The sequence below is a fragment of the Procambarus clarkii genome, chromosome 7 (genome assembly GCF_040958095.1).
Source record: "Procambarus clarkii isolate CNS0578487 chromosome 7, FALCON_Pclarkii_2.0, whole genome shotgun sequence".
Classification (NCBI taxonomy): domain Eukaryota; kingdom Metazoa; phylum Arthropoda; class Malacostraca; order Decapoda; family Cambaridae; genus Procambarus; species Procambarus clarkii.
In genome coordinates this window covers 48402319-48422870 of record NC_091156.1, presented here as the reverse complement: position 1 = coordinate 48422870, position 20552 = coordinate 48402319, and the positions used below count along the sequence as shown (strand labels likewise).

Genomic DNA, 20552 nt, shown 5'->3' with positions numbered 1-20552 from the left:
TTATTTGTATTAGTGCAGGGGGTAATGATGTTGGGCGAGTTAGGAGTGAGGAACTAATACAGAGATTCAGGACTGCCATTGAATTAGTTAGGAGCAAGGGAGGAATCCCGATCATATGTGGCATTCTTCCAAGAAAGGGAGTTGGAAATGAATGGATATCGAGGGCACTTGGTGTCAATTGCCGGCTGGAAAGATATTGCAAATCAAATGCAATATCTTTCATAGACAACTGGGAACACTTCTATGGAAGAAATGGAATGTATGCTCGTGATGGGGTGCATCTATCGAGAGCTGGGGTTGTTGCTGGTGCGAACTCGTTGGAAGAAGTGGTTAGAGGTGTTTGTTTGGGTTTAAACTGTTAGCTGATAGAGGTATGGGAATTGATTTGGAGGAAGGAGATAATAAAAGTACGTGTTTGTGGGAGAAAGGAATTGGCAAAATGATCAGGGAAAGAGAAGGGCCTCAAAATAACAATTCACTTAGGGTATATTACACTAACAGTAGAAGTCTAAGAAATAAAATTAACGAATTAAATGCTCTTGTCTGCACAGAAAAAATAGATATTATTGCACTTACCGAAACGTGGATGAATGTAGAAAATAGAGAACTATTAGCTGAATATCAAATAAATGGATTTAAACTATTTCACACAGATAGATATATTAGACGAGGAGGGGGAGTAGCCATATATGTTAGGGACAATTTGAAATGTAGTCTCAAAGAGGGAATCAAAACTGAGCCACACACAGAAACTATTTGGATAGAATTATACGAAAAAACAAATTATATTATAATAGGAGTTATATATAGGCCACCAAACTTAGACAGAATGGAAGCAAAGCATCTATGGGATGAAATATCTAGGGCATCTAGATCTAACAGTATTTACGTCATGGGTGACTTTAATTTTAGTGGAATAAACTGGTTGAACAAAACAGGGAATAGTGAAGCAGAAGATTTTCTAGAATTAATTGACGATTGCTTTCTTACGCAACACATTAAGGAACCAACACGGGAAAATAATATTTTAGATTTAGTGTTAACTAACAGGGAAACACAAATTAATGACATCGAAATAGGGAGTGAGCTAGGGAACAGTGATCACAAAGAAATCAGATTTAGCATAGAATGGAATAGACCTGTAGGAGAAAATTCTGTTAAAGTGCCAGATTTTCGAAAAGCTGATTTTAATAGCCTTAGAAATTTTTTGGGTCAAATTGATTGGAAAGTCTTGGGTATATGGTGGGGGCCGGTCTTGGAGCGAGACATGAACCCAGCGATAGGTGACGTAAATGGGGATTTCGATGTGGATTCAATATATAACTTATTTAAGAATATTCTAAACAAAGCACAGGAACGTAGTATACCATACAAATTGAATAGATCGAATACCAATGACCCAAAGTGGATAACAAAGAATTTGAAGAACCTTATAGGTAAAAAGAGAGCTTGGTACAAAAGGATTAAAAATGGGGAGGTCACTTTAGAACAGGAATTCGTACAACTGGTTAGAAATGATAAAAAAGAGATAAGGAAAGCAAAAAGGAACTATGAAGTTCGCATAGCAGGGCAAGCAAAGACAAATCCTAAAGGGTTTTTTTCAGTTATATCGTACTAAGACTAGGGAAAGGATAGGTCCATTAAAAACTGAGACAGGTCAAATAACAGATAGTGATGAAGAGATGAGTAGTATTTTTAGTAAATATTTTGTATCTGTATTTACTAAAGAGGAACTTAACAATATGCCTTCAGCCGAACAAGTCTATGTGGGTGGGGACGAGGACTGGTTGACGAGTTTAGCAGTTACCAGGGAGGATGTTCTTAAACAAATAGTAAAACTCAAACCAAACAAATCCCCAGGGCCGGATGAAGTGTTTGCCAGGGTGCATAAAGAATGCAAAGAGGAGCTTTGTGACCCACTGTCTACCATATTTAATAAATCAATAGAGTCAGTCAGAGTGCCAGAGTTTTGGAAAGTTGCTAATGTGATACCAGTTTTTAAGAAAGGAGATAGATCACTTGCGTCTAACTATCGACCAATTAGCCTAACGTCTATTGTGGGAAAGTTACTCGAATCTATAATAGCAAATAAAATTCGTCTTCATCTTGAAAAGCATAAATTAATAATTGAGTCGCAACATGGTTTTATAAATGGCCGTTCATGTTTAACAAATTTGTTATCTTTTTATTCTAGCATTGTTGAGGCAGTTGATAGTGGAAAGGATTGCGATGTTGTGTTCCTTGACTTTAGCAAAGCTTTTGATACAGTGCCACATGAAAGTCTGATTAAAAAGTTAGAGTCTCATGGTATTGAGGGTGCTATATTAAGCTGGATTAGGGCATGGCTATACCAAAGGAAACAGAGAGTTAGTATAAATGGAGTCAAGTCAGAGTGGGAAAATGTTGTAAGTGGGGTGCCTCAGGGCTCTGTCCTGGGACCTCTGTTGTTTATAATATACATAAATGATTTAGATTCAGGTTTGAGTAGCAACATTTGCAAATTTGCCGATGATACGAAAATTGGTAGGGAAATTAATTCGGAGGAGGACTCACTATCACTTCAAGTTGATTTAGATAGGGTTTTGAAATGGTCAAAGGATTGGCAGATGCAGTTTAATGCTGATAAATGTAAAGTTCTGAGGTTAGGTAATGATGATAGGGTTACAAGATACGAGCTAGATGGTGTTGAGATTGCGAAGTCGAATTGCGAAAGGGATCTGGGAGTTATGATTAGCAAGAATTTAAAACAAAAGGATCAATGCATAAATGTTCGTAATAAGGCAAATCGGACACTTGGATTTATTAATCGCAGCGTTAGTAACAAGACACCTGGTGTGGTTCTTAAGCTATATCTTGCTCTAGTTAGGCCCCATTTTGATTATGCAGTTCAGTTTTGGTCGCCATATTATAGAATGGATATAAATTCACTTGAACGTGTCCAGCGTAGGATGACTAAGTTAATTCCCCAAATTAAAAATCTTTCATATGAAGAAAGATTAACAAAGCTTAAGGTGCATTCACTGTAAAGGCGAAGAGTTAGGGGTGACATGATAGAGGTTTACAAGTGGGTGAATGGACATAACAAAGGGGATATTAATAGGGTATTAAAAGTATCAACACAAGACAGAACACGAAACAATGGTTATAAATTGGATAAGTTTAGATTTAGGAAAGACTTGGGTAAATACTGGGTCAGTAACAGGGTTGTTGAGTTGTGGAAGCAATTGCCGCGTAAATTGGTGGAGGTGGGGTCCCTCGATTGTTTCAAGCGCGGGTTGGACAAGTATATGAGTGGGATTGGATGGTTATAGATAGGAGCTGCCGCGTATGGGCCAATAGGCCTTCTGCAGTTATCTTTGTTCATCACTATCTGTTATTTGACCTGTCTCAGTTTTTAATGGACCTATCCTTTCCCTAGTCTTAGTACGATATAACTGAAAAAACCCTTTAGGATTTGTCTTTGCTTGCCCTGCTATGCGAACTTCATAGTTTCTTTTTGCTTTCCTTATCTCTTTTTTAACATTTCTAAGAATTCCTGTTCTAAAGTGACCTCCCCATTTTTAATCCTTTTGTTCCAAGCTCTCTTTTTACCTATAAGGTTCTTCAAATTCTTTGTTATCCACTTTGGGTCATTAGTAATCGATCTATTCAATTTGTATGGTATACTACATTCCTGTGCTTTGTTTAGAATATTCTTAAATAAGTTATATATTGAATCCACATCGAAATCCCCATTTAAGTCACCTATCGCTGGGTTCATGTCTCGCTCCAAGACCGGCCCACACCCCATACCCAAGACTTTCCAATCAATTTGACCCAAAAAATTTCTTAGGCTATTAAAATCAGCTTTTCGAAAATCTGGCACTTTAACAGAATTTTCTCCTACTGGTCTATTCCATTCTATGCTAAATCTGATTTCTTTGTGATCACTGCTCCCTAGCTCACTCCCTATTTCGATGTCATTAATTTGCGTTTCCCTGTTAGTTAACACTAAATCTAAAATATTATTTTCCCGTGTTGGTTCCTTAATGTGTTGCGTAAGAACATAAGAACATAAGAACATAAGAACAAAGGTAACTGCAGAAGGCCTATTGGCCCATACGAGGCAGCTCCTATTCTATAACCACCCAATCCCACTCATATACTTGTCCAACCCGTGCTTGAAACAATCGAGGGACCCCACCTCCACAATGTTACGCGGCAATTGGTTCCACAAATCAACAACCCTGTTACTGAACCAGTATTTACCCAAGTCTTTCCTAAATCTAAACTTATCCCTAGAATCTAAACTAAATCTAAAAAATAACTTATTATATTATCATAGCAATATGGAAGTTGTAGTGAAGGACCTGGTGACTCTAGTGGGAGCCCTGAGGACAGAGTTGGACTCTCTGCGGGAGGAGGTGCGTCAGCTTAAAAAACAACGAGAAGTAACGAAGGAGGAGACCAGCAGTAAAGGGACCTCGTCTTGGAGAGTTGCGAAAGACAGGGGCCTTAAGAAGACTTTGATAAAGCCGCCTTCAAACGCCATAGCAACTTCAAATTCATTTGACGTTTTGGAGGACGAGTGCTGTGGAGAGACTGTGGATCGCGCAAAAGGGAAAGCAACGAAGAGAAAGGAAGCGCAGGCCCCTCAGAAAGTAAAGGAAGTACCTAAGCAAACATTAGTTGTGGGAGATTCCCAGATAAGGTATTTGGATAGAACGTTTTGTGCTAGAGATAGGGGGAACAGGTTAAGGGTTTGCTATCCCGGAGCTGGCATTGGTGATATTATAAACAACATGAATGATATTATGGCTGGTAATGGGAACAATCCCATTATTTGCATTAGCGTGGGAGGAAATGATGTTGGTCGAGTCAGGAGTGAGGAACTGATTCAGAGGTATAAAACAGCCATAGAGTTAGTTAGGAGCAAGGGAGGAATCCCGATCATATGTGGCATTCTTCCAAGAAAGGGAGTGAGAAATGAATGGATATCGAGGGCACTTGGTGTCAATTGCCGGCTGGAAAGATATTGCAAATCAAATGCAATATCTTTCATAGACAACTGGGAACACTTCTATGGAAGAAATGAAATGTATGCTCGTGATGGGGTGCATCTATCGAGAGCTGGGGTTGTTGCTGTTGCGAACTCGCTAGAAGAAGTGGTTAGAGGTGTTTGTTTGGGTTTAAACTGTTAGTAGATAGAGGTATGGGAATTGATTTGGAGGAAGGAGGTAATAAAAGTATGTGTTTGTGGGAGAAAGGAATTGGCAAAACGATCAGGGAAAGAGAAGGTCCGCAAAATAACAATTCACTTAGGGTATATTACACTAACAGTAGAAGTCTAAGAAATAAAATTAACGAATTAAATGCTCTTGTCTGCACAGAAAAAATAGATATTATTGCACTTACCGAAACGTGGATGAATGTAGAAAATAGAGAACTATTAGCTGAATATCAAATATATGGATTTAAACTATTTCACACAGATAGATATATTAGACGAGGAGGTGGAGTAGCCATATATGTTAGGGACAATTTGAAATGTAGTCTCAAAGAGGGAATCAAAACAGAGCCACACACAGAAACTATTTGGATTGAATTAAACGAAAAAGCTAATAATATTATAATAGGAGTAATATATAGGCCACCAAATTTAGACAGAATGGAAGCAAAGCATCTATGGGATGAAATATCTAGAGCATCTAGATCTAACAGTATTTATGTCATGGGTGACTTTAATTTTAGCGGAATAAACTGGTTGAACAAAACAGGGAATAGTGAAGCAGAAGATTTTCTAGAATTAATTGACGATTGCTTTCTTACGCAACACATTAAGGAACCAACACGGGAAAATAATATTTTAGATTTAGTGTTAACTAACAGGGAAACGCAAATTAATGACATCGAAATAGGGAGTGAGCTAGGGAGCAGTGATCACAAAGAAATCAGATTTAGCATAGAATGGAATAGACCAGTAGGAGAAAATTCTGTTAAAGTGCCAGATTTTCGAAAAGCTGATTTTAATAGCCTAAGAAATTTTTTGGGTCAAATTGATTGGAAAGGCTTGGGTATGGGGTGTGGGCCGGTCTTGGAGCGAGACATGAACCCAGCGATAGGTGACTTAAATGGGGATTTCGATGTGGATTCAATATATAACTTATTTAAGAATATTCTAAACAAAGCACAGGAACGTAGTATACCATACAAATTGAATAGATCGTATACTAATGACCCAAAGTGGATAACAAAGAATTTGAAGAACCTTATAGGTAAAAAGAGAGCTTGGTACAAAAGGATTAAAAATGGGGAGGTCACTTTAGAACAGGAATTCGTACAACTGGTTAGAAATGTTAAAAAAGAGATAAGGAAAGCAAAAAGAAACTATGAAGTTCGCATAGCAGGGCAAGCAAAGACAAATCCTAAAGGGTTTTTTCAGTTATATCGTACTAAGACTAGGGAAAGGATAGGTCCATTAAAAACTGAGACAGGTCAAATAACAGATAGTGATGAAGAGATGAGTAGTATTTTTAATAAACATTTTGTATCTGTATTTACTAAAGAGGAACTTAACAATATGCCTTCAGCCGAACAAGTCTATGTGGGTGGGGACGAGGACAGGTTGACGAGTTTAGCAGTTACCAGGGAGGATGTTCTTAAACAAATAGTAAAACTCAAACCAAACAAATCCCCAGGGCCGGATGAAGTGTTTGCTAGGGTGCTTAAAGAATGCAAAGAGGAGCTTTGTGACCCACTGTCAACCATATTTAATAAATCAATAGAGTCAGGCAGAGTGCCAGAGTTTTGGAAAGTTGCTAATGTGATACCAGTTTTTAAGAAAGGAGATAGATCACTTGCGTCTAACTATCGACCAATTAGCCTAACGTCTATTGTGGGAAAGTTACTCGAATCTATAATAGCAAATAAAATTCGTCTTCATCTTGAAAAACATAAATTAATAATTGAGTCGCAACATGGTTTTATAAATGGCCGTTCATGTTTAACAAATTTGTTATCTTTTTATTCTAGCATTGTTGAGGCAGTTGATAGTGGTAAGGATTGCGATGTTGTATACCTTGACTTTAGCAAAGCTTTTGATACAGTGCCACATGAAAGACTGATTAAAAAAAATAGAGTCTCATGGTATTGGGGGTGCTATATTAAGCTGGATTAGGGCATGGCTATACCAAAGGAAACAGAGAGTTAGTATAAATGGAATCAAGTCAGAGTGGGAAAATGTTGTAAGTGGAGTGCCTCAAGGCTCTGTCCTGGGACCTCTGTTGTTTATAATATATATAAATGATTTAGATTCAGGTTTGAGTAGCAACATTTGCAAATTTGCCGATGATACGAAAATCGGTAGGGAAATTAATTCGGAGGAGGACTCACTATCACTTCAAGTTGATCTAGATAGGGTTTTGAAATGGTCAAAGGATTGGCAGATGCAGTTTAATGCTGATAAATGTAAAGTTCTGAGGTTAGGTAATGATGATAGAGTTACAAGATACGAGCTAGATGGTGTTGTGATTGCGAAGTCGGATTGCGAAAGGGATCTGGGAGTTATGATTAGTAAGAATTTAAAACAAAAGGATCAATGCATAAATGTTCGTAATAAGGCAAATCGGACACTTGGATTTATTAATCGCAGCGTTAGTAACAAGACACCTGGTGTGGTTCTCAAGCTATATCTTGCTCTAGTTAGGCCCCATTTAGATTATGCAGTTCAGTTTTGGTCGCCATATTATAGAATGGATATAAATTCACTTGAACGTGTCCAGCGTAGGATGACTAAGTTAATTCCCCAAATTAGAAATCTTTCATATGAAGAAAGATTAACAAAGCTTAAGTTGCATTCACTGGAAAGGCGAAGAGTTAGGGGTGACATGATAGAGGTTTACAAGTGGATGAATGGACATAACCGGGGGGATATTAATAGGGTATTAAAAGTATCAACACAGGACAGAACACGAAACAATGGATATAAATTGGATAAGTTTAGATTTAGGAAAGACTTGGGTAAATACTGGTTCAGTAACAGGGTTGTTGATTTGTGGAACCAATTGCCGCGTAACATTGTGGAGGTGGGGTCCCTCGATTGTTTCAAGCACGGGTTGGACAAGTATATGAGTGGGATTGGGTGGTTATAGAATAGGAGCTGCCTCGTATGGGCCAATAGGCCTTCTGCAGTTACCTTTGTTCTTATGTTCTTATCCAATTTATATCCATTGTTTCGTGTTCTGTCCTGTGTTGATACTTTTAATACCCTATTAATATCCCCCCGGTTATGTCCATTCATCCACTTGTAAACCTCTATCATGTCACCCCTAACTCTTCGCCTTTCCAGTGAATGCAACTTAAGCTTTGTTAATCTTTCTTCATATGAAAGATTTCTAATTTGGGGAATTAACTTAGTCATCCTACGCTGGACACGTTCAAGTGAATTTATATCCATTCTATAATATGGCGACCAAAACTGAACTGCATAATCTAAATGGGGCCTAACTAGAGCAAGATATAGCTTGAGAACCACACCAGGTGTCTTGTTACTAACGCTGCGATTAATAAATCCAAGTGTCCGATTTGCCTTATTACGAACATTTATGCATTGATCCTTTTGTTTTAAATTCTTACTAATCATAACTCCCAGATCCCTTTCGCAATCCGACTTCGCAATCACAACACCATCTAGCTCGTATCTTGTAACTCTATCATCATTACCTAACCTCAGAACTTTACATTTATCAGCATTAAACTGCATCTGCCAATCCTTTGACCATTTCAAAACCCTATCTAGATCAACTTGAAGTGATAGTGAGTCCTCCTCCGAATTAATTTCCCTACCGATTTTCGTATCATCGGCAAATTTGCAAATGTTGCTACTCAAACCTGAATCTAAATCATTTATATATATTATAAACAACAGAGGTCCCAGGACAGAGCCTTGAGGCACTCCACTTACAACATTTTCCCACTCTGACTTGATTCCATTTATACTAACTCTCTGTTTCCTTTGGTATAGCCATGCCCTAATCCAGCTTAATATAGCACCCCCAATACCATGAGACTCTATTTTTTTAATCAGTCTTTCATGTGGCACTGTATCAAAAGCTTTGCTAAAGTCAAGGTATACAACATCGCAATCCTTACCACTATCAACTGCCTCAACAATGCTAGAATAAAAAGATAACAAATTTGTTAAACATGAACAGCCATTTATAAAACCATGTTGCGACTCAATTATTAATTTATGTTTTTCAAGATGAAGACGAATTTTATTTGCTATTATAGATTCGAGTAACTTTCCCACAATAGACGTTAGGCTAATTGGTCGATAGTTAGACGCAAGTGATCTATCTCCTTTCTTAAAAACTGGTATCACATTAGCAACTTTCCAAAACTCTGGCACTCTGCCTGACTCTATTGATTTATTAAATATGGTTGACAGTGGGTCACAAAGCTCCTCTTTGCATTCTTTAAGCACCCTAGCAAACACTTCATCCGGCCCTGGGGATTTGTTTGGTTTGAGTTTTACTATTTGTTTAAGAACATCCTCCCTGGTAACTGCTAAACTCGTCAACCAGTCCTCGTCCCCACCCACATAGACTTGTTCGGCTGAAGGCATATTGTTAAGTTCCTCTTTAGTAAATACAGATACAAAATATTTATTAAAAATACTACTCATCTCTTCATCACTATCTGTTATTTGACCTGTCTCAGTTTTTAATGGACCTATCCTTCCCCTAGTCTTAGTACGATATAACTGAAAAAACCCTTTAGGATTTGTCTTTGCTTGCCCTGCTATGCGAACTTCATAGTTTCTTTTTGCTTTCCTTATCTCTTTTTTAACATTTCTAACCAGTTGTACGAATTCCTGTTCTAAAGTGACCTCCCCATTTTTAATCCTTTTGTACCAAGCTCTCTTTTTACCTATAAGGTTCTTCAAATTCTTTGTTATCCACTTTGGGTCATTAGTATACGATCTATTCAATTTGTATGGTATACTACGTTCCTGTGCTTTGTTTAGAATATTCTTAAATAAGTTATATATTGAATCCACATCGAAATCCCCATTTAAGTCACCTATCGCTGGGTTCATGTCTCGCTCCAAGACCGGCCCACACCCCATACCCAAGCCTTTCCAATCAATTTGACCCAAAAAATTTCTTAGGCTATTAAAATCAGCTTTTCGAAAATCTGGCACTTTAACAGAATTTTCTCCTACTGGTCTATTCCATAAATAGCAATTTATTCCATAAATAGATTGTAAGAAAGCAATCGTCAATTAATTCTAGAAAATCTTCTGCTTCACTATTCCCTGTTTTGTTCAACCAGTTTATTCCGCTAAAATTAAAGTCACCCATGACATAAATACTCTTAGATCTAGATGCTCTAGATATTTCATCCCATAGATGCTTTACTTCCATTCTGTCTAAATTTGGTGGCCTATATATTACTCCTATTATAATATTATTAGCTTTTTCGTTTAATTCTATCCAAATAGTTTCTGTGTGTGGCTCTGTTTTGATTCCCTCTTTGAGACTACATTTCAAATTGTCCCTAACATATATGGCTACTCCACCTCTTCGTCTAATATAGCTATCTGTGTGAAATAGTTTAAATCCATTTATCTGATATTCAGCTAATAGTTCTCTATTTTCTACGTTCATCCACGTTTCGGTAAGTGCAATAATATCTATTTTTTCTGTGCAGACAAGAGCATTTAATTCATTAATTTTATTTCTTAGACTTCTACTGTTAGTGTAATATATCCTAAGTGAATTGTTATTTTGAGGCCCTTTTCTTTCCCTGATCATTTTGCCAATTCTTTTCTCCCACGAACACATACTTTTATTACCTCCTTCCTCCAAATCAATTCCCATACCACTATCTACTAACAGTTTAAACCCAAACAAACACCTCTAACCACTGGTTCCAACGAGTTCGCAACAGCAACAACCCCAGCCCTCGATAGATGCACCCCATCACGAGCATACATTTCATTTCTTCCATAGAAGCGTTCCCAGTTGTCTATGAAAGATATTGCATTTGATTTGCAATATCTTTCCAGCCGGCAATTGACACCAAGTGCCCTCGATATCCATTCATTTCCAACTCCCTTTCTTGGAAGAATGCCACATATGATCGGGATTCCTCCCTTGCTCCTAACTAATTCAATGGCTGTCCTAAATCTCTATATTAGACCTCTCAGTCACAGTGAGAGGTTGTGTTAGCTGGAGCTCCGATTCTAATAACATTATTATTGCAATAATGGAAGGATTAGTAAAAGATTTGGTGAGTCTGCTTGGAGCTCTGCGAGCAGAGATGGATTCCCTGCGTGAGGAGGTACGACGGCTACGACTTCGGGAGGAAACGAAGGAGGCCAGTGTTGACGGGACCTCATTACGAAGGACTGACGAGACCAGTATTAAGAAGACCTCGTCTTGGCAAGTTGTGAAAGACAAGGGTCTTAAGAAGACCTTGGCAAAACCGACAACTAATAGCCTACACCTAAGGACTTTTAACGCATTTGACGTATTAGAGGACGAGTGCTGTGTTGAACCTGTTGTTCAACGAGGTGGTAAAGACAAAGTAACGAGGAGCATTGAAACGCAGGTCCCTCAAACTGCTCGAAAGGAAAAGGGAGAATCGAAGCGAATTTTGGTTGTGGGAGATTCCCAGGTGAGGTATTTAGACAGAACGTTTTGTGCCAGAGATAGGGGGAACAGATTAAGGGTTTGCTATCCGGGAGCTGAAATTGGTGATATTGTTGGAAACATGAATGATATTATGACGGGAAATGGGAACAAACCCATTATTTGTATTAGTGCAGGGGGTAATGATGTTGGGCGAGTTAGGAGTGAGGAACTAATACAGAGATTCAGGACTGCCATTGAATTAGTTAGGAGCAAGGGAGGAATCCCGATCATATGTGGCATTCTTCCAAGAAAGGGAGTTGGAAATGAATGGATATCGAGGGCACTTGGTGTCAATTGCCGGCTGGAAAGATATTGCAAATCAAATGCAATATCTTTCATAGACAACTGGGAACACTTCTATGGAAGAAATGGAATGTATGCTCGTGATGGGGTGCATCTATCGAGAGCTGGGGTTGTTGCTGGTGCGAACTCGTTGGAAGAAGTGGTTAGAGGTGTTTGTTTGGGTTTAAACTGTTAGCTGATAGAGGTATGGGAATTGATTTGGAGGAAGGAGATAATAAAAGTACGTGTTTGTGGGAGAAAGGAATTGGCAAAATGATCAGGGAAAGAGAAGGGCCTCAAAATAACAATTCACTTAGGGTATATTACACTAACAGTAGAAGTCTAAGAAATAAAATTAACGAATTAAATGCTCTTGTCTGCACAGAAAAAATAGATATTATTGCACTTACCGAAACGTGGATGAATGTAGAAAATAGAGAACTATTAGCTGAATATCAAATAAATGGATTTAAACTATTTCACACAGATAGATATATTAGACGAGGAGGGGGAGTAGCCATATATGTTAGGGACAATTTGAAATGTAGTCTCAAAGAGGGAATCAAAACTGAGCCACACACAGAAACTATTTGGATAGAATTATACGAAAAAACAAATTATATTATAATAGGAGTTATATATAGGCCACCAAACTTAGACAGAATGGAAGCAAAGCATCTATGGGATGAAATATCTAGGGCATCTAGATCTAACAGTATTTACGTCATGGGTGACTTTAATTTTAGTGGAATAAACTGGTTGAACAAAACAGGGAATAGTGAAGCAGAAGATTTTCTAGAATTAATTGACGATTGCTTTCTTACGCAACACATTAAGGAACCAACACGGGAAAATAATATTTTAGATTTAGTGTTAACTAACAGGGAAACACAAATTAATGACATCGAAATAGGGAGTGAGCTAGGGAACAGTGATCACAAAGAAATCAGATTTAGCATAGAATGGAATTGACCTGTAGGAGAAAATTATGTTAAAGTGCCAGATTTTCGAAAAGCTGATTTTAATAGCCTTAGAAATTTTTTGGGTCAAATTGATTGGAAAGTCTTGGGTATATGGTGGGGGCCGGTCTTGGAGCGAGACATGAACCCAGCGATAGGTGACGTAAATGGGGATTTCGATGTGGATTCAATATATAACTTATTTAAGAATATTCTAAACAAAGCACAGGAACGTAGTATACCATACAAATTGAATAGATCGAATACCAATGACCCAAAGTGGATAACAAAGAATTTGAAGAACCTTATAGGTAATAAGAGAGCTTGGTACAAAAGGATTAAAAATGGGGAGGTCACTTTAGAACAGGAATTCGTACAACTGGTTAGAAATGATAAAAAAGAGATAAGGAAAGCAAAAAGGAACTATGAAGTTCGCATAGCAGGGCAAGCAAAGACAAATCCTAAAGGGTTTTTTTTCAGTTATATCGTACTAAGACTAGGGAAAGGATAGGTCCATTAAAAACTGAGACAGGTCAAATAACAGATAGTGATGAAGAGATGAGTAGTATTTTTAGTAAATATTTTGTATCTGTATTTACTAAAGAGGAACTTAACAATATGCCTTCAGCCGAACAAGTCTATGTGGGTGGGGACGAGGACTGGTTGACGAGTTTAGCAGTTACCAGGGAGGATGTTCTTAAACAAATAGTAAAACTCAAACCAAACAAATCCCCAGGGCCGGATGAAGTGTTTGCCAGGGTGCATAAAGAATAAGAACATAAGAACATAAGAACAAAGGTAACTGCAGAAGGCCTATTGGCCCATACGAGGCAGCTCCTATTCTATAACCACCCAATCCCACTCATATACTTGTCCAACCCGTGCTTGAAACAATCGAGGGACCCCACCTCCACAATGTTACGCGGCAATTGGTTCCACAAATCAACAACCCTGTTACTGAACCAGTATTTACCCAAGTCTTTCCTAAATCTAAACTTATCCAATTTATATCCATTGTTTCGTGTTCTGTCCTGTGTTGATACTTTTAATACCCTATTAATATCCCCCCGGTTATGTCCATTCATCCACTTGTAAACCTCTATCATGTCACCCCTAACTCTTCGCCTTTCCAGTGAATGCAACTTAAGCTTTGTTAATCTTTCTTCATATGAAAGATTTCTAATTTGGGGAATTAACTTAGTCATCCTACGCTGGACACGTTCAAGTGAATTTATATCCATTCTATAATATGGCGACCAAAACTGAACTGCATAATCTAAATGGGGCCTAACTAGAGCAAGATATAGCTTGAGAACCACACCAGGTGTCTTGTTACTAACGCTGCGATTAATAAATCCAAGTGTCCCATTTGCCTTATTACGAACATTTATGCATTGATCCTTTTGTTTTAAATTCTTACTAATCATAACTCCCAGATCCCTTTCGCAATCCGACTTCGCAATCACAACACCATCTAGCTCGTATCTTGTAACTCTATCATCATTACCTAACCTCAGAACTTTACATTTATCAGCATTAAACTGCATCTGCCAATCCTTTGACCATTTCAAAACCCTATCTAGATCAACTTGAAGTGATAGTGAGTCCTCCTCCGAATTAATTTCCCTACCGATTTTCGTATCATCGGCAAATTTGCAAATGTTGCTACTCAAACCTGAATCTAAATCATTTATATATATTATAAACAACAGAGGTCCCAGGACAGAGCCTTGAGGCACTCCACTTACAACATTTTCCCACTCTGACTTGATTCCATTTATACTAACTCTCTGTTTCCTTTGGTATAGCCATGCCCTAATCCAGCTTAATATAGCACCCCCAATACCATGAGACTCTATTTTTTTAATCAGTCTTTCATGTGGCACTGTATCAAAAGCTTTGCTAAAGTCAAGGTATACAACATCGCAATCCTTACCACTATCAACTGCCTCAACAATGCTAGAATAAAAAGATAACAAATTTGTTAGAACAGGAATTCCTTTAGAAATTCCTTTAGAACAGGAATTCGTACAACTGGTTAGAAATGTTAAAAAAGAGATAAGGAAAGCAAAAAGAAACTATGAAGTTCGCATAGCAGGGCAAGCAAAGACAAATCCTAAAGGGTTTTTTCAGTTATATCGTACTAAGACTAGGGAAAGGATAGGTCCATTAAAAACTGAGACAGGTCAAATAACAGATAGTGATGAAGAGATGAGTAGTATTTTTAATAAATATTTTGTATCTATATTTACTAAAGAGGAACTTAACAATATGCCTTCAGCCGAACAAGTCTATGTGGGTGGGGACGAGGACAGGTTGACGAGTTTAGCAGTTACCAGGGAGGATGTTCTTAAACAAATAGTAAAACTCAAACCAAACAAATCCCCAGGGCCGGATGAAGTGTTTGCTAGGGTGCTTAAAGAATGCAAAGAGGAGCTTTGTGACCCACTGTCAACCATATTTAATAAATCAATAGAGTCAGGCAGAGTGCCAGAGTTTTGGAAAGTTGCTAATGTGATACCAGTTTTTAAGAAAGGAGATAGATCACTTGCGTCTAACTATCGACCAATTAGCCTAACGTCTATTGTGGGAAAGTTACTCGAATCTATAATAGCAAATAAAATTCGTCTTCATCTTGAAAAACATAAATTAATAATTGAGTCGCAACATGGTTTTATAAATGGCCGTTCATGTTTAACAAATTTGTTATCTTTTTATTCTAGCATTGTTGAGGCAGTTGATAGTGGTAAGGATTGCGATGTTGTATACCTTGACTTTAGCAAAGCTTTTGATACAGTGCCACATGAAAGACTGATTAAAAAAAATAGAGTCTCATGGTATTGGGGGTGCTATATTAAGCTGGATTAGGGCATGGCTATACCAAAGGAAACAGAGAGTTAGTATAAATGGAATCAAGTCAGAGTGGGAAAATGTTGTAAGTGGAGTGCCTCAAGGCTCTGTCCTGGGACCTCTGTTGTTTATAATATATATAAATGATTTAGATTCAGGTTTGAGTAGCAACATTTGCAAATTTGCCGATGATACGAAAATCGGTAGGGAAATTAATTCGGAGGAGGACTCACTATCACTTCAAGTTGATCTAGATAGGGTTTTGAAATGGTCAAAGGATTGGCAGATGCAGTTTAATGCTGATAAATGTAAAGTTCTGAGGTTAGGTAATGATGATAGAGTTACAAGATACGAGCTAGATGGTGTTGTGATTGCGAAGTCGGATTGCGAAAGGGATCTGGGAGTTATGATTAGTAAGAATTTAAAACAAAAGGATCAATGCATAAATGTTCGTAATAAGGCAAATCGGACACTTGGATTTATTAATCGCAGCGTTAGTAACAAGACACCTGGTGTGGTTCTCAAGCTATATCTTGCTCTAGTTAGGCCCCATTTAGATTATGCAGTTCAGTTTTGGTCGCCATATTATAGAATGGATATAAATTCACTTGAACGTGTCCAGCGTAGGATGACTAAGTTAATTCCCCAAATTAGAAATCTTTCATATGAAGAAAGATTAACAAAGCTTAAGTTGCATTCACTGGAAAGGCGAAGAGTTAGGGGTGACATGATAGAGGTTTACAAGTGGATGAATGGACATAACCGGGGGGATATTAATAGGGTATTAAAAGTATCAACACAGGACAGAACACGAAACAATGGATATAAATTGGATAAGTTTAGATTTAGGAAAGACTTGGGTAAATACTGGTTCAGTAACAGGGTTGTTGATTTGTGGAACCAATTGCCGCGTAACATTGTGGAGGTGGGGTCCCTCGATTGTTTCAAGCACGGGTTGGACAAGTATATGAGTGGGATTGGGTGGTTATAGAATAGGAGCTGCCTCGTATGGGCCAATAGGCCTTCTGCAGTTACCTTTGTTCTTATGTTCTTATGTTCTTATGTTAAACATGAACGGCCATTTATAAAACCATGTTGCGACTCAATTATTAATTTATGTTTTTCAAGATGAAGACGAATTTTATTTGCTATTATAGATTCGAGTAACTTTCCCACAATAGACGTTAGGCTAATTGGTCGATAGTTAGACGCAAGTGATCTATCTCCTTTCTTAAAAACTGGTATCACATTAGCAACTTTCCAAAACTCTGGCACTCTGCCTGACTCTATTGATTTATTAAATATGGTTGACAGTGGGTCACAAAGCTCCTCTTTGCATTCTTTAAGCACCCTAGCAAACACTTCATCCGGCCCTGGGGATTTGTTTGGTTTGAGTTTTACTATTTGTTTAAGAACATCCTCCCTGGTAACTGCTAAACTCGTCAACCTGTCCTCGTCCCCACCCACATAGACTTGTTCGGCTGAAGGCATATTGTTAAGTTCCTCTTTAGTAAATACAGATACAAAATATTTATTAAAAATACTACTCATCTCTTCATCACTATCTGTTATTTGACCTGTCTCAGTTTTTAATGGACCTATCCTTTCCCTAGTCTTAGTACGATATAACTGAAAAAAACCCTTTAGGATTTGTCTTTGCTTGCCCTGCTATGCGAACTTCATAGTTTCTTTTTGCTTTCCTTATCTCTTTTTTAACATTTCTAACCAGTTGTACGAATTCCTGTTCTAAAGTGACCTCCCCATTTTTAATCCTTTTGTACCAAGCTCTCTTTTTACCTATAAGGTTCTTCAAATTCTTTGTTATCCACTTTGGGTCATTAGTATACGATCTATTCAATTTGTATGGTATACTACGTTCCTGTGCTTTGTTTAGAATATTCTTAAATAAGTTATATATTGAATCCACATCGAAATCCCCATTTAAGTCACCTATCGCTGGGTTCATGTCTCGCTCCAAGACCGGCCCACACCCCATACCCAAGCCTTTCCAATCAATTTGACCCAAAAAATTTCTTAGGCTATTAAAATCAGCTTTTCGAAAATCTGGCACTTTAACAGAATTTTCTCCTACTGGTCTATTCCATTCTATGCTAAATCTGATTTCTTTGTGATCACTGCTCCCTAGCTCACTCCCTATTTCGATGTCATTAATTTGCGTTTCCCTGTTAGTTAACACTAAATCTAAAATATTATTTTCCCGTGTTGGTTCCTTAATGTGTTGCGTAAGAAAGCAATCGTCAATTAATTCTAGAAAATCTTCTGCTTCACTATTCCCTGTTTTGTTCAACCAGTTTATTCCGCTAAAATTAAAGTCACCCATGACATAAATACTGTTAGATCTAGATGCTCTAGATATTTCATCCCATAGATGCTTTGCTTCCATTCTGTCTAAATTTGGTGGCCTATATATTACTCCTATTATAATATTATTAGCTTTTTCGTTTAATTCAATCCAAATAGTTTCTGTGTGTGGCTCTGTTTTGATTCCCTCTTTGAGACTACATTTCAAATTGTCCCTAACATATATAACACATTAAGGAACCAACACGGGAAAATAATATTTTAGATTTAGTGTTAACTAACAGGGAAACGCAAATTAATGACATCGAAATAGGGAGTGAGCTAGGGAGCAGTGATCACAAAGAAATCAGATTTAGCATAGAATGGAATAGACCAGTAGGAGAAAATTCTGTTAAAGTGCCAGATTTTCGAAAAGCTGATTTTAATAGCCTAAGAAATTTTTTGGGTCAAATTGATTGGAAAGGCTTGGGTATGGGGTGTGGGCCGGTCTTGGAGCGAGACATGAACCCAGCGATAGGTGACTTAAATGGGGATTTCGATGTGGATTCAATATATAACTTATTTAAGAATATTCTAAACAAAGCACAGGAACGTAGTATACCATACAAATTGAATAGATCGTATACTAATGACCCAAAGTGGATAACAAAGAATTTGAAGAACCTTATAGGTAAAAAGAGAGCTTGGTACAAAAGGATTAAAAATGGGGAGGTCACTTTAGAACAGGAATTCGTACAACTGGTTAGAAATGTTAAAAAAGAGATAAGGAAAGCAAAAAGAAACTATGAAGTTCGCATAGCAGGGCAAGCAAAGACAAATCCTAAAGGGTTTTTTCAGTTATATCGTACTAAGACTAGGGAAAGGATAGGTCCATTAAAAACTGAGACAGGTCAAATAACAGATAGTGATGAAGAGATGAGTAGTATTTTTAATAAATATTTTGTATCTGTATTTACTAAAGAGGAACTTAACAATATGCCTTCAGCCGAACAAGTCTATGTGGGTGGGGACGAGGACAGGTTGACGAGTTTAGCAGTTACCAGGGAGGATGTTCTTAAACAAATAGTAAAACTCAAACCAAACAAATCCCCAGGGCCGGATGAAGTGTTTGCTAGGGTGCTTAAAGAATGCAAAGAGGAGCTTTGTGACCCACTGTCAACCATATTTAATAAATCAATAGAGTCAGGCAGAGTGCCAGAGTTTTGGAAAGTTGCTAATGTGATACCAGTTTTTAAGAAAGGAGATAGATCACTTGCGTCTAACTATCGACCAATTAGCCTAACGTCTATTGTGGGAAAGTTACTCGAATCTATAATAGCAAATAAAATTCGTCTTCATCTTGAAAAACATAAATTAATAATTGAGTCGCAACATGGTTTTATAAATGGCCGTTCATGTTTAACAAATTTGTTATCTTTTTATTCTAGCATTGTTGAGGCAGTTGATAGTGGTAAGGATTGCGATGTTGTATACCTTGACTTTAGCAAAGCTTTTGATACAGTGCCACATGAAAGACTGATTAAAAAAATAGAGTCTCATGGTATTGGGGGTGCTATATTAAGCTGGATTAGGGCATGGCTATACCAAAGGAAACAGAGAGTTAGTATAAATGGAATCAAGTCAGAGTGGGAAAATGTTGTAAGTGGAGTGCCTCAAGGCTCTGTCCTGGGACCTCTGTTGTTTATAATATATATAAATGATTTAGATTCAGGTTTGAGTAGCAACATTTGCAAATTTGCCGATGATACGAAAATCGGTAGGGAAATTAATTCGGAGGAGGACTCACTATCACTTCAAGTTGATCTAGATAGGGTTTTGAAATGGTCAAAGGATTGGCAGATGCAGTTTAATGCTGATAAATGTAAAGTTCTGAGGTTAGGTAATGATGATAGAGTTACAAGATACGAGCTAGATGGTGTTGTGATTGCGAAGTCGGATTGCGAAAGGGATCTGGGAGTTATGATTAGTAAGAATTTAAAACAAAAGGATCAATGCATAAATGTTCGTAATAAGGCAAATCGGACACTTGGATTTATTAATCGCAGCGTTAGTAACAAGACACCTGGTGTGGTTCTCAAGCTATATCTTGCTCTAGTTAGGCCCCATTTAGATTATGCAGTTCAGTTTTGGTCGCCATATTATAGAATGGATATAAATTCACTTGAACGTGTCCAGCGTAGGATGACTAAGTTAATTCCCCAAATTAGAAATCTTTCATATGAAGAAAGATTAACAAAGCTTAAGTTGCATTCACTGGAAAGGCGAAGAGTTAGGGGTGACATGATAGAGGTTTACAAGTGGATGAATGGACATAACCGGGGGGATATTAATAGGGTATTAAAAGTATCAACACAGGACAGAACACGAAACAATGGATATAAATTGGATAAGTTTAGATTTAGGAAAGACTTGGGTAAATACTGGTTCAGTAACAGGGTTGTTGATTTGTGGAACCAATTGC

At 37.6% G+C, this 20552-nt stretch overlaps 1 protein-coding gene across 1 annotated transcript in view; it reads right to left on the bottom strand.

Annotated features, from left to right (window-relative positions):
• The window catches only part of LOC138358216 (uncharacterized), a 31827-nt gene that overhangs the window by 632 nt on the left and 10643 nt on the right, over positions 1-20552 (bottom strand). The window lies entirely within an intron of this gene.